Source organism: Tursiops truncatus, chromosome 1 (assembly GCF_011762595.2).
Source record: "Tursiops truncatus isolate mTurTru1 chromosome 1, mTurTru1.mat.Y, whole genome shotgun sequence".
NCBI lineage: Eukaryota > Metazoa > Chordata > Mammalia > Artiodactyla > Delphinidae > Tursiops > Tursiops truncatus.
Window position 1 is genome coordinate 93,270,278 of NC_047034.1, and position 16,407 is coordinate 93,286,684.

Consider the following 16,407-nt stretch of genomic DNA (forward strand, 5'->3'; position numbering starts at 1 on the left):
CAGCATAAAGAAATAGAAACATTATTCTTTTGAGGTTACGGTCTGTTGGATTTGAATCTGGAGTCTGCCACTTATTAATTGCATATCTTGATGCTCAGATATCTAGAGCCTCTGTTTCCATAACTATAAAACAGAGTTGGGAGCTGAGACTGTGGCTGAGGAGAGACCAGCAAGAGAGTGTCTATCTCTGCTCTATTTCTCCCAACCTCCTGCAGCTGCTGGGCTCCCTCAAGTGCTCTGAGAAGCTAGGAGAGATTGGTAGAATTTATGCTACCAAGGTAGATTTGAATTTTTAATGATATATATATATATATATATATATATATATATATATATATATTTTAGATCGCTAAACCTCTTTCTCCAGCACTGTGTTAAGAACTTGAAACAAAAACAACCGAAAAAATAATATTCAGATGAATGTACTTTTCTAGATTTTCTGGGAAATATTATATATCTCTCCTCTTTTTCACCCAGTCCACAACCTCACTGATGATTTCTACAAAGTAGGTATCTCAGGAAAAGATTAGAATATATTAAGAAAAGTGAGTCTCCTTCTGAAAGTGAGGTTTTCCAGACCAGCTCATTTATTTTGTGGCAAAGATTACCATCACACGTCCAGGGCATTGTTTGCCTGGAGTCAATTCCTGTGGTTCCCATAGTTGGAAGGGAATCAGAAGAAGTAGGAAAAACAGATGTTGGGCAAGGCTAACCGTTAGTCGGCAGCAGCAACTTCACATGTTTGAAATCACGCTGTGGTTTTTTAAGCTTAATTCTTATTGTCTGTTCAGCCTAAACACTTGCCACTCTTGCTGTGAAGCTAAGGATCATAAAGACTGGGGTTGCTTAATCACATTGCTTTAATACCTCACTGTTATAACCAATGCCATCCAGAAATATCTCAAAAGAAAGAGCATATTGTAATGGTACATAAGAAAAGTTCACGGTCTGAGGGTTCATTGCTGATTTTAAAGAAGATCATTCTTAGAGTTTCACTTGCTTTAAAGGAAGGTAAAACTTACTCTTCTGGAAAATTCGTGGGTAAAACTGTCACATGATACTATACATAGAGAATCCTAAAGATGCCACCAGAAAACTACTAGAGCTAATCAATGAATTTGGTAAAGTTGCAGGATACAAAATTAATGCACAGAAATCTCTTGCATTCCTATACACTAACAACGAAAGATCAGAAAGAGAAATTAAAGAAACAATCCCATTCACGATTGCAGCAGAAAGAATAAAATACCTAGGAATAAACCTACCTAAGGAGGTAAAAGACCTATACTCAGAAAACTATAAGACACTGCTGAAAGAAATCAAAGATGACACAAACAGATGGAGAGATATACTGATATACCATGTTCTTGGATTGGAATAATCAATATTGTGAAAATGACTATACTACCCAAAGCAATCTACAGATTCAATGCAATCCTTATCAAACTACCAATGGCATTTTTTACAGAACTAGAACAAAAAAAATCTTAAAATTTGTATGGAGACACAAAAGACCCTGAATAGCCAAAGCAATCTTAAGGGAAAAAAACGGAGCTGGAGGAATCAGACTCCCTAACTTCAGACTATACTACAAGGCTGCAGTAATCAAGACAGTGTGGTACTGGCACAAAAACAGAAATATAGATCAATGGAACAGGATAGAAAGCCCAGAGGTAAACCCATGCACATATGGTCACCTTATCTTTGGTAAAGGAGGCAAGAATATACAATGGAGAAAAGACAGTCTCTTCAATAAGTAGTGCTGGGAAAACTGGACAGCTACATGAAAAAGAATGAATTTAGAATACTCCCTAACACCATACACAAAAATAAACTCAAAATGGATTAAAGACCTAAATGTAAGACTGGACACTATAAAACTCTTAGAGGAAAACAAAGGAAGACCACTCTTTGACATAAATCACAGCAAGATTCTTTTTGACCCACCTCCTAGATAAATGGAAATAAAAACAAAAATAAACAAATAGGACCTAATGAAACTTAAAAGCTTTTTGTACAGCAAAGGAAACCATAAACAAGATGAAAAGACAGCCCTCAGAATGGGAGAAAATATTTGCAAATGAATCTATGGACAAAGGATTAATCTGCAAAATATATAAACAGCTCATGCAGCTCAATATTAAAGAAACAAACAACCCAATCCAAAAATGAGCAGAAGACCTAAATAGACATCTCTCCAAAGAAGACATACAGCTGGCCAAGAGGTACATGAAAAGCTGCTCAACATCACTAATTATTAGAGAAATGTAAATCAAAACTACAATGAGGTATCACCTCACACCAGTTAGAATGGGTATCATCAGAAAATCTACAAACAACAAATGCTTGAGAGGTTGTGGAGAAAAGGGAACCCTCTTGCACTGTTGGTGGGAATGTAAATGGATACAGCCACTATGGAGAACAGTATGGAGATTCCTTAAAAAACTACAAATAGAATATGACCCAGCAATCCCACTGCTGGGCATATACCCAGAGAAAACCATAATTCAAAAAGACAGATGAACCCCAATGTTCATTGCAACACTATTTACAACAGCCAGGTCATGGAAGCAACTTAAATGCCCATTGACAGATGAATAGGTAAAGAAGGTGTGGTACATATATACAATGGAGCATTACTCAGCCATAAAACGGAACAAAACTGGGTCATTTGTAGAGATGTGGATGGACCTAGAGACTGTCATACAGAGTAAAGTAAGTCAGAAAGAGAAAAACAAATATTGTATATTAATGCATATATGTGGAATCTAGAAAAATGGTACAGATGAACCGGTTTGCAAGGCAGAAATAGAGACACATGTAGAAAACAAATGTATGGACACCAAGGGGGGAAAGTGGTTAGGGGGGAATGAACTGAGAGATTGGGATTGACATATATATGCTAATATATATAAAATAGATAACTAATAAACTGCTGTAAGCTGTATAAACTAATACAAACTAACTGCTGTATAAAAAATTAATTAAATTAAATTTAAAAAATAAAAAAGAATGTTAAAAAACATATGTGGGTAATTCTTAACAGTCATACCACAGAAAGCCAGCTATATCTCACTTGAAAGTGATACACAGATAAATCTCTGCCCCTGAATCCCTTTTGCCAGGTTTCCCTTCTCAAAAGCAGTAACTCAAATTCTTGAAGTTGCAGTCACACAGGAAGTTCATAAACAAGCTTCGCTCTCTATTTGCTGTGTGGCATTAGCAAATCCCCTCACCTCTCTGAGCCTTGGTTTCTGTTTTGTAATTGATGATCGCTAAGAACTGCGAAGGGGCTGATATTTTACCCCAAATTTAAGCAAACACATTAGCATGCCTCATTTTCATGGACTCTGGTAGAAGACACAAAACTACTGGGTCAGAGAAAAAGGACAATTTACTACTCACAGCAATAACAGTAGCCAGATCATCATTTTCCTGTTCCCTTTCCCCAAGCCTCAATTCCCACAAAGTGATGCAATGAGGGCTTTTTTTTTTTTTTTTTTTTTTTTTTTTGCGGTACGTGGGCCTCTCACTGTTGTGGCTTCTCCCATCGTGGAGCACAGGCTCCGGACGCGCAGAGTCAGTGGCCATGGCTCACGGGCCCAGCTGCTCCATGACATGTGTGATCTTCCCGGACCGGGGCACGAACCTGTGTCCCCTGCATCGGCAGGCAGACTCTCAAACACTGCGCCACCAGGGAAGCCCCACAATGAGGGCTTTTGAGAATCTAGAGGCAGAAGGGATCTTTTATATTAACATTTACTTAATCATCCAGTTTTTTTTTGTTTTGTTTTTTAAGAACAGTGTTTTGTGCTCACTCAGTTTTTGCTTTTATCACTGAATATAGAGATTGTCTAGGTAAATCTTTTCATCTACTTTTGCTGGGTTTAGTTAGGGAATTTACTGTTTCTTCAAACAAGGGCAAGACCCAGAGGGTGTAAAGATTTCTTATAAACTTCCAAACTGACCAACATCTTTTCATTAGTTGTACCTGGTGCCTCGAAGCCCTAAACCTTAGTGGAGTCTGACATGAAAATCTTACTTATTGGCTTCTTTCCTGTAGACCTAGATTTTATATTTCCCCAGTCTTCTAAATCAAGCACCACTTTCCATCCATTTTCTGGCTTTCAGAATTTTATTGACATGCCATGTTTGTTGTTATGTCTATTCCCTTTTCCTTTGTCCTTGTAGGTTTAAACCTATTTTATTCCCTCACTCTCATTTAAATCAATTTTCAGGAAGAAGTGCAGCCTAGTAAAAAATCTCTACAAGCATGTTTTTAGAAGTCTATATTCTGAGATGTTGCAAGTGTTTTCATACTCTTTTGAGCCCAAGTTATTAGTTTGTATAAACAATCCTAACATAAGTAGCTCTATGGCATTTAATTATTTTTCCTTAACATTTTTTTTTTCTCCCCTAGAGGTAAAAACATATTTATTTTGCTGTGGAGACTTATGACACAAAAAATTTTTCTGAATTCTTAAAAGGATCATAATTATTCAGTCTTCAAGGTGATGTTAATATCATGTGATCTTGTGTAAAATTCTTGTCCTGACTCTTCCCCTAATTGTCTGCATTTGTCTGTTTGATTTCATTTCTCTGCTACATAAAAAATGTCAGTGCTTTTGTAAAAATCCAATGTGACATACACATATTAAATGATTTAAATACAACAAAATATTATATAATGTAAAAGATTAATTAAAGGAAAATATTCCTCATAATTTAAACTTTTAAAAACAGTGTTATATTTTCCAAATCATCATTTTGGTTGATTTCTTTGTATACTCTTTCAATTCCCTGTTATTCTCTTGAACTATAAAATTCCATCCTGGACATAGTACCTTTAAATGAGACTTACCAATGGCAAATACACTGCTCTCTGTTTTTATTCATTCTATTAACATGTTGCATTCAGTATTTTGTCAGCTTTTGAAGTATATGTGGAATTCCATTTTAACAAATATCATTGTAATGACAATTATCCAAAAGAGAGTATTTCCAGGTTCCAGAACGCATGAAAAAGCAGTATGACAGTTCAAATACTATTGTATTTTACTGACTTGGATACAGCAATCTGTATTATTATATTTTTTTTAAGTCTTTATTGAATTTATTACAGTATTACTTCTGTTTTATGTTTTGGGGTTTTGGTCGCAAGGTCTGTGGGATCTTAGCTCCCTGACCAGGGATCAAACCCTCATCCCCTGCATTGGAAGGCGAAGTCTTAACCACTGGACGGCCAGGGAAGTCTCAGTAATCTGTATTAAATGAAAACATCTGTTTACAAGACATATTTAGAAATCCCTGTCTACCTAGTAATATTTTAAACATAGACCTTGTTCTTTAAATTATTAGGTATAGCGGATAATTGAAGAGAGTAGAAATTGTTATTTAATATTGTAATAGCTAGAATTCATCTAGAATATTTAATATTCTAACTCTAGAAACACCAAGTGTTCTGAAATGTTTTGTGTTGCAAATGCACCATACCTCAAAAGCGGTGAGGATAGCCTCTCAGGGACTTAGGACTGTGGCAGTTTCAAAACATAAAACAAATTATTTGATGTGATGCTTTCTTTATCTCATCATGATGTATGGTCTATTATCACCTCTCCTTGAATCTGGGCAAGCTTGTAACTGCTTCAACCAGTAGAATATAGTGTACAAGCTCATGAAAGACCGAACAGTTTCATCTTGTTATCTGGAACACTTCTTCTTGGAGCCCTGAGTCATCATGTAAGAAGTCTTACTACTCTGAGGTTGCCATGCCATTAGGAAGCCCTTGTTACATGGAAAAGCCACATAAAGACATTCTGGTTGACAGTTCCAGCTAAACCCAAATTTGAGTCATCCCATCACTGGCACAAGATAAATGAGTGGAAATGCATCCAGATGATTCCAGTCCCCAGTCTGTCAAGTTACTTCCAACTATTTCAGTCTTCTCATCTCAGACCCCAGACATCATGGAGCAGAGACAAATCATCCAACCTGTGCATGTCTGAATGTCTGATCCATAAAGCTGTATGCATAATAAAATGGTAATTGTTTTATGGCACTAAATTTTGGGATTTGTTTTGCAGCAAACGATATCTAACTAACCTTAAATCAGCCATGGCCTTGAAAGAGTTTTTTTCTTTGCTACAGAAAATTCAAAACAATTGATCTTTGGATCCATCACTTTGCAAAAGTCAAGAGAAGCATAACAAATTACCTTCTGAAATCAGAGGATGCCCTCAAATGCTGTCTGTCTTGTTTAATAATGAATGTATTGGACATGCTTTCATTTTTCTGCTTTATGTAGGCACATTTTGCACTTTGAAAAATTTAGAGCCTCATAAATATATTCACTTTTCTTATGTGTAGAATAAATTATTATTTTAGTAATACTATCTCACAGATAATAGAATGCAAATGTATCAGAATTTGTAATGGAGATATCATGTATCACAAAATAAATTTCAAAAAGTATTCAAAGTCAGGATTAGAGATGACAAGTTGGAGTCGGGAGATATTCTCAAGAATATATATTTAGGACTTCCCTGGTGGTGCAGTGGTTAAAAATCTGCCTGCCAATGCAGGGGACATGGGTTCGAGCCCTGGTCCAGGAAGATCCCACATGCCACAGAGCAACTAATCCCATGCACTACAACTACTGAGCCTGAGCTCTAGAGCCCGCAAGCCACAACTACTGAGCCTGCACGCCACAACTACTGAAGCCAGTGCGCCTAGAGCCCTGCTCAGCAACAAGAGAAGCCACCACAATGAGAAGCCCACGCACTGTAACAAAGAGCAGTCCCCGCTCTCCACAGCTAGAGAAAGCCCGCACGCAGCAACAAAGACCCAATGTAGCCAAAAATAAATAAATAAGTTTATATTTAAAAAAAAGAATATATCTTTATTGGCATTGTTTGGTCTCTTGTGCAGTTAGTAATTTACAAAGTATTTCTTGCCTAAAACCTTTTCCCTTTCATTTTTTCTCATGTCCAACTAACTATTTTCTTGAATACTCATAAGAACAATATTCTTTACACCCTGAATGCTTCTCTGAAACTATGTATAACTTTTTCAACTCATTTTTAAGAAAACTTTAGTAACTGTGTCAAAAATTTTTCTAGGAAAAAAAAAAAAAAACTAGGTGTCGTTTATTGCCCTTTGCAGTGGGTTATGGCAATTGAAGATGTATCTAGAGAATTGCACAAAAGTTTATATTAAATAAACTTTGGACAGAAGTTTTCATTCAGAAATAAATGCTTTAGATTTACCTGGGATAGATATGCTCATTCAAAAATAAAAAATGTTCAACTGGGATTATTCAGCTATGTTTGAAATGAGGGAAATTTAGTAAGGGAATTCCCAAGTAACTTTTATGCTTCCAGAGTAAATAAAAGGTGATTAATTCTTAAGAGTCCCCCCTGACTAAAAATAAGCAAACCATTTATAAAGGGTCAGGCTGCATAGTAAGTTACAGGTTGAATATTAGCAATGATACCTGCAGGAATTCTTGCTAACTAGTAAACACATGGCAGGTCACTCTTAATGTGTAGTAATGTGTAGCTCAGGCCATCATCATTCACACCCTTTCTAAGGATATATGTTCTAAGGATGCCTAATTCAGAAGAAACACAGTTACAACCTCACCAAGGAATTTTTGGCCCTTCAGAGATTGTAAACAGATGACATTAGTTAAGCTTTATCATACCTGGGAGTGTGTGTGGAAAACAAGAATAATAACAGGTAAGAGTTAATATTTACTGAGTCATAGATAGATAGATAAATATATACATAACCAGTCTTTTAAGTGCTTTATATCTATTATTTAATTCTTACAACAACCAAATGAGGTAGTATTATTTTCTTCATTTATAGATGAATCAGCTGAGGCCAAGAGAGTTTATTTCCTGCAAAGTCATCTAATCAAGAAGTAGGAAATATGGAATTTAAAATGAATTGTTTCTTAACCTATATTCTTAATATTATGCTCTAAAAATACTGTCTGTATTTATTTATTTATTTTGAACTTTTCTTTATATTGGGATATAGCTGGTTATCAATGTTGTGATACTTTCGGGTGCACAGCAAAGCGACTCAGCCATACATATACATGTATCTATTCTCCCCCAAACTGTCCTCCCATCAGGCTGCCACATAACATTGAGCAGATTTCCCTGTGCTATACAGTAGGTCCTTGTTGGTTATCCATCTTAAATATAGCAGTGTATACATGTTGATCCCAAACTCCCTAACTATCCCTCTCTCCCACCCTTCCCCCTTGATAACCATAAGTTTGTTTTCTAAGTCTATGAGTCTGTTTCCATTTTGTAAATGAGTTTGTTTGTATCATTTTTTTTTAGATTCCTCATATAAGTGATATCTATGATATTTGTCTTTCTCTGTCTGACTTACTTCACTTATTATGATAATCTCCAGGTCCATCCATGTTGCTGCAAATGGCATTATTTCATTCTTTTTAGTGGCTGAGTAATATTCCATTGTATATATGTACCACATCTTCTTTAACCATTCCTCTGTTGATGGACATTTAGGTTGTTTTCATGTCTTGGCTATTGTAAACAGTGCTGCAATGAACATCAGGGTGCATGTATCCTTTTGGACCATATTTTTCTCTGCATATATGCCCAGTAGTGGGATTGCAGTTTCATATGGTAGCTTTATTTCTGGTTTCTTAAGGAAAAGAATGTGAATCATACAAAATATATTCTCAGACTATAATGGAATTAAATTAAAAAATCAATAACATAAAGATATCAGGAAAAATCCCCAAATATTTGGAAAGTAATCAACATTCCAAAAAATACAACGGTCAAAGAAGAAGTCCCAAGAAGAATTTTTTAAAGTATTTTGTATTAAATGAAAATACAATTTATGAAAATTTGTGCGGTACAGCAGAATCACAGAATCTTTAAGGATGTGGTGCTTAGAGGAAAGTTTAAAGCATTAAATGTATATTTTAGAAAATAAACTCTTACTTAAGGAATCTACAGAAAGAAGAGAAAATTAAACCTAAAACTAACAAGATAAAAGAAAATTTTAAAAAGATCGAAAATCAATGAAATTAAAACCACAAAAAAATAGAGAAAATCAACAAAACCAAAACTCATTTTTTTTTTTTTTTATACACTCATCAGGACTTTTTATTCTTTCTGTTCAATTACTATTTTTTAACATCTTTATTGGAGTATAATAGCCTTACAATGGTTTGTTAGTTTCTGCTTTATAACAAAGTGAATCAGCTATACATATACATATATTCCCATATCTCCTCCCTCTTGTGTCTCCCTTCCACCCTCTCTATCCCACCCATCTAAGTGGTCACACTGTGCAATGCAGCTGCTTTCCACTAGCTATCAATTTTACGTTTGGTAGTGTTTATAAGTCAATGCCACTCTCTCACTTCATCCCAGCTTACCTATCTCACTTCCCATATCCTCAAGTCCATTCTCTACATCTGTGTCTTTATTCCTGTCCTGCTGCTAGGTTCTTCAGAACCAATTTTTTTATTTTGGATTCCATATATATATGTTTTAGCATACGGTATTTTTCTCTGTCTTACTTACTTCACTCTGTATGACAGACACTAGGTCTATCCACCTCACTACAAATAACTCAATTTTGTTTCTTTTTATGGCTGAGTAATATTCCACTGTATATATGTGCCACATCTTCTTTATCCATTTATCTATTGATGGACACTTAGGTTGCTTCCATGTCCTGGCTATTGTAAATAGTGCTGCAATGAACATTGTGGTACATGACTCTTTTTGAAGTATGGTTTTCTCAGGATATATGCCCAGTAGTGGGATTGCTGGTTGTATGGTAGTTCAATTTTTAGTTTTTTGAGGAAGCTCCATACTGTTCTCCATAGTGGCTGTATCCATTTACATTCACACCAACAGTGCAAGAAGGTTCCCTTTTCTCCACACCCTCTCCAGCATTTATTGTTTGTAGAGATTTTGATGATGATTCTGACTGGTGTGAGGTGATACCGCACTGTAGTTTTGATTCGCATTTCTCTAATGATTAGTGATGTTGAGCATCCTTTCATGTGTTTGTTGGCAATCTGTATACCTTCCCTGGAGAAATGTCTGTTTAGGTCATCTGCCCATTTTTGGATTGGGTTGTTTGTTTTTATGATATTGAGCTGCATGAGCTGCTTGTAAATTTTGGAGATTAATCCTTTGTCAGTTGCTTCATTTGCAAATATTTTCTCCCATTCTGAGGGTTGTCCTTATGTCTTGTTTATGTTTTCCTTTGCTGTGCAAAAGCTTTTCAGTTTCACTAGGTCCCATTTGTTTATTTTTGTTTTTATTTCCATTTATCTAGGAGGTGGGTCAAAAAGGATCTTGATGTGATTTATGTCATAGAGTGTTATGCCAATGCTTTCCTCTAAGAGTTTTATAGTGTCCAATCTTACATTTAGGTCTTTAATCCTTTTTGAGTTTATTTTTGTGTATGGTGTTAGGGAGTGTTCTAATTTCGTTCTTTTACATGTAGCTGTCCAGTTTTCCCAGCACTACTTATTGAAGAGGCTGTCTTTTCTCCATTGTATATTCTTGCCTCTTTTATCAAAGATAAGGTGACCATATGTGCATGGGCGTATCCCTGGGCTTTCAATCCTGGTCCATTGATATATTTTTCTGTTTTTGTGCCAGTACCACACTGTCTTGATTACTGTAGCTTTGTGGTATAGTCTGAAGTCCAGGAGGCTGATTCCTCCAGCTCCGTTTTTCTTTTTCAAAATTGCTTTGGCTATTCAGGATCTTTTATGTTTCCATACAAATTGTGAAATTTTTTGTTCTAATTCTGTGAAAAATGCCATTGGTAGTTTGATAGGGATTGCATTGAATCTGTAGATTGCTTTTGGTAGTATAGTCATTTTCACAATGTTGATTCTTCCAATCCAAGAACATGGTATATTTCTCCATCTGTTTTCTGATTTGGATACCTTTTTTTTTTTTGCGGTACGTGGGCCTCTCACTGTTGTGGCCTCTCCCGTTGCAGAGCACAGGCTCCGGACGTGCAGGCTCAGCGACCATGGCTCACAGGCCCAGCCACTCTGCGGCATGTGGGATCTTCCCGGACTGGGGCACTAACCAGTGTCCCCTGCATCGGCAGGTGGACTCTCAATGACTGCACCACCAGAGAAGCCCTGGATACCTTTTATTTCTTTTTCTTCTCTGATTGCTGTGGCCAAAACTTCCAAAATTATGTTGAATAATAGTGCTGTGAGTGGGCAACCTTGTCTTCTTCCTGATCTTAGTGGAAATGGTTGCAGTTTATCACCATTGAGAACAATGTTAGCTGTGGGTTTCTCATACATGGCCTTTATTATGTTGAGGAAAGTTCCCTCTATGCCTACTTTCTGGAGGGATTTTATCATAAATGGGTGTTGAATTTTATCAAAAGCTTTTTCTACATCTATTAAGATGATCATATGGTTTTTCTCCTTCAGTTTGTTAATACGGTATATCACATTGATTGACTTGCATATATTGAAGAATCCTTGTATTCTTGGGATAAATCCTACTTAATCATGGTGTATGATCCTTTTAATGTGGTATTGGATTCTGTTTCCTAGTATTTTGTTGAGGATTTTTGCATCTATGTTTATCAGTGATATTGGCCTGTAGTTTTCTTTTTTTGTGACATCTTGTCTGGTTTTGGTATCAGGGTGATGGTGGTCTCGTAGAATGAGTTTGGGAGTATTCCTTTTTCTGCTGTATTTTGGAAGAGTTTGAGAAGGATAGGTGTTAGCTCTTCTCTAAATGTTTGATAGAATTCGTCTGCGAAGCCATCTGGTCCTGGGCTTTTGTTTGTTGGAAGATTTTTAATCATAGTTTCAATTTCAGTGCTTGTGATTGGTCTGTTTATATTTTCTGTTTCTTCCTGGTTCAGTCTTAGAAGGTTGTGCTTTTCTAAGAAAAAGCACAACCTTCTTTTCTAAGAATTTGTCCATTTCTTCCAAGTTGTCCATTTTATTGGCATAGAGTTGCTTGTAGTAATCTCTCATGATCTTTTGTATTTCTGCAGTGTCAGTTGTTTCCTCTCTGTTTTCATTTCTAATTTTATTGATTTCAGTCTTCTCCCTTTTTTTTCTTGATGAGTCTGGTTAATGGTTATCAATTTTGTTTATCTTCTTAAAGAACCAGCTTTTACTTTTATTGATCTCTGCTATTGTTTTCTTCATTTATTTCTGATCTAATCTTTATGATTTCTTTCCTTCTGCTAACTTTAGGGAATTTTTGTTCTTCTTTCTCTAACTGCTTCAGTTGTAAGACTAAGTTGCTTATTTGAGATGTTTCTTGTTTCTTGAGGTAGGATTGTATTGCTATAAACTTCCCTCTTATAACTGCTTTTGCTGCATCCCATAGGTTTTTGGTTGTGGTGTTTTTCATTGTTATTTTTCTCTAGGTGTTTTTTGATTTCCTCTTTGATTTCTTCAGTGATCTATTGGTTATTTAGTAGTGCATTGCTTAGCCTCCATGTGTTTGTATTTTTTTATAGACTTTTCCTGTAATTGATATCTAGTTTCAGAGGGTTGTGGTCAGAAAAGATACTTGATACGATTTCAATTTTCTTAAATTTACCAAGGCTTGATTTGTCACCCAGGATATGATCTATGCTAGAGAATGTTCCGTGAGCACTTGAGAAGAAAGTGTGTTCTGTTGTTTTTGGATGGAATGTACTATAAATATCAATTAAGTCCATCTTGTTTAATGTATCATCTAAAGCTTGTGTTTCCTTATTTATTTTCATTTTGGATGGTCTGTCCATTGGTGAAAGTGGGGTGTTAAAGTCCCCTACTATGATTGTGTTACTGTCGATTTCTCCTTTTATGGTGGTTAGCATTTGCCTCATGTATTGAGGTGCTCCTATTTTGGGTGCATAAGTATTTACAATTGTTATATCATCTTCTTGGATTGATCCCTTTATCATTATGTAGTGTCCTTCTTTGTCTCTTGTAATTTTCTTTATTTTAAAGTCTATTTTGTCTGATATGAGAATTGCCATGCCAGCTTTCTTTCAATTTCCATTTGCATGGAATATCTTTTTCCATCCCCTCACTTTCAGTCTGTGTGTGTCCCTAGGTCTGAACTGGGTCTCTTTTAGACAGCATATAGATGGCTCTTGTTTTTGCATCCATTCAGCCAGTCTATGTCTTTTGGTTGTAGCATTTAATCCATTTACATTTAAGGTAATTATTGATATGTATGTACCTACTATCATTTTCCTAATTGTTTGGGGTTTATTGTAGGTCTTTTCCTTGTGTTGTGTTTCTTGCCTAGAGGCATTTGTTGTAAAGCTGGTTTGATGGTGCTGAATTCTCTTGGGTTTTGCTTGTCCATAAAGTTTTTAATTTCTCTGTTGAATCTGAATGAGATCCTTGCTAGGTAGAGTAATCTTCGTTGTAGGTTTTTCCCTTTCATCACTTTAAATATGTCCTGCTGCTCCCTTCTGGCTTGCAGAGTTTCTGCTGAAACATCAGCTGTTTACTTTATGGGGGTTCCCTTGTATATTATTTTTTTGTTTTTCCCTTGTTGCTTTTAATATTTTTTCCTTGTATTTAATTTTTGATAGTTTGATTAATATGTGTATTGGCATGTTTCTCCTTGGATTTATCCTTTATGGGACTCTCTGCCCTTCTTGGACTTTATTGACTATTTCCTTTGCCATATTAGGGAAGTTTTCAATTATAATCTGTTCAAATATTTTCTCAGACCCTTCTTTTTCTCTTCTTCTTCTGGGACCCCTATAATTCGAATGTTGGTGCATTTAATGTTGTCCCAGAAGTCTCTGAGACTCCTCAATTCTTTTTATTCTTTTTTCTTTATTCTGCTCTGTGGTAATTATTTCCACTATGCTATCTTCAAGGTCACTTATTCTTCCTTCTGCCTCAGTTATTCTGCTATTGATCCCTTCTACAGGATTTTTAATTTCATTTATTGTGTTATTCATCATTGTTTGTTTGCTCTTTAGTTCTTCTAGGTCCTTGTTAAATGGTTCTTGTAATTTCTCCATTCTATTTCCAAGATTTTGGATCATCTTTATTATCATTACTCTGAATTCTTTTTCAGGTAGACTGCCTATTTACTCTTCATTTGTTTGGTCTGATGGTTTTCTTACCTTGTTCCTTCATCTGCTCCGTTTTTTCTGTCTTCTCCTTTTGCTTAACTTACTGTGTTTGGGGTCTCCTTTTCACAGGTTGCAGGTCAGTCATTCCCATTGTTTTTGGTGTCTGCCCCCAGTGGGTAAGGTTGCTTCAGTTGGTTGTGTAGGCCTCCTGATGGAGGGGACTGGTGTCCATGTTCTGGTGGATGAGGCTGTATCTTATCTTTCTGGTGGACAGCACTGCATCTGGAGGTGTGTTTTGGGGGTGTCTGTGACCTTATTATGATTTTAGGCAACCTCTCTGCTAATGGGTAGGCTTGTGTTCCTGTCTTGCTAGTTGTTTGGCATAGGGTATCCAGAACTGGAGTTTGGTGTTCGTTGAGTGGAGCTGGGTCTTAGTGTTGAGATGGAGATCTCTGGGAGAGCTTTTGTTGTTTGATATTATGTGGAGCCAGGAGATCTCTGGTGGACCAATGTCCTGAACTCAGCCTTCCCACCTCAGAGGCACAGGCCTGTCATGCAGCCGGAGCACCAAGACCCTGTCAGCCACATGGCTCAGAAGAAAAGGGAGGAAAAGAGAAAGAAAGAAAGAAAGAAAGAAAGAAAGAAAGAAAGAAAGAAAGAAAGAAAGAAAGAAAGAAAGAAAGAAAGAAAGAAAAAAAGAAAGAAAGAAAAAAAGAAAGAAAGAGAGAGAGATAAAGAGTGAGAGAGAAGAAAGAAAAAGAGAAAGAAAATAAAAGTTATTAAAATGAAAAATTAAAAAATTTATTAAAATAAACAAATTAAAAATTAATTTAAAAAAAGAAAGAAGGAAAGAAAGAAAGAAGAGAGCAATCAAACCAAAAAACAAATCCACTAATGATAGCAAGCACTAAAAACTATAGAAGAAAAAAAAAAAAAAGACACACAGTACCCTAGGACAAATGGTAAAAGCAAAGTTATACAGACAAAATACACAAGAAGCATACACATACACACTCACAGAAAGAGAAGAAGAAGAAAAAAAACATATATATATATATATATATATGTATGTATGTATAAAAAAAAGGAAGAGAGCAGCCAAGTCAATAAACAAATCTACCAATGGTAAAAATCTCTAAATACTAAACTAAGATAAACATAAATCAAAACCAAATTAGATGTGGAAGGCAAACCCCAAGTCTACAGTTGCTCCCAAAATCCACCGCTTCAATTTTGGGATGATTCGTTGTCTATTCAGGTATTCCAGAGATGCAGGGTACATCAAGTTGATTGTGGATATTTAATCTGCTGCTCCTGAGGCTGCTGGGAGAGATTTCCCTTTCTCTTCTTTGTTCGCACAGCTCCTGGGGTTCAGCTCTGGATTTGGCCCCACCTGCGTGTAGGTCGCCTGAGGGCATCTGTTCTTTGCTCAGACAGGACGGGGTTAAACGAGCATCTGATTTGGGGGCTCTGGCTCACTCAGGCTGGGGGGAGGGAGGGGTACGGAATGCGGGGCAAGCCTGTGGCAGCAGAGACTAGCATGACATTGCAACAGCCTGAGATGTGTCATGTGTTCTACTGGGGAAGGTGTCCCTGGATCATGAGACCCTGGCAGTGGCGGGCTGCACAGGGTCTCGGGAGGGGAGTTGTGGATAGTGACCTGTGCTTGCACACAGGCTTCTTGATGGCTGCAGCAGCAGCCTTAGTGTTTCATGCCTGTCTCTTGTGTCCGCACTGATAGCCACGGCTCATGCCCTTCTCTGGAGGTCATTTAGGTGATGCTTTGAATCCCCTCTACTCGCGCACCCCGAAAAAATGGCCTCTTGATTCTTCTGCATGTCCAGACATTTTCCTGGACTCCCTCCTGGCCAGCTGTGGCACACTAGCCCCCTTCAGGCTGTGTTCACACAGCCAACCCCAGTCCTCTCCCTGGGATCTGACCTCCATTGCCGGATCCTCAGCTCCCGACCTCCATCCGCGCTGGCAGGTGAGCAGATAATCCTCTAGGGCTGATGAGTGCTGGTCAGCACCAATCCTCTGTCAGGAATCTCTCCGCTTTGCCCTCTGCACCCCTGTTGCTGTGCTCTCCTCCATGGCTCCAAAACTTCCCCCCCACCAACCCCCCTCTCTGCCAGTGAAGGGGCTTCCTATTGTGTGGAAACTTTTCCTCCTTCACAGCTCCCTCCCAGAGGTACAGGTCCCATCCCTGTTCTTTTGTCTATGTTTTTTCTTGGATTTTTTTGCCCTACCCAGGTACGTGGGGAATTTCTTGACTTTTGGGAAGTCTGAGATCTTCTGCCAGCATTCAGTAGG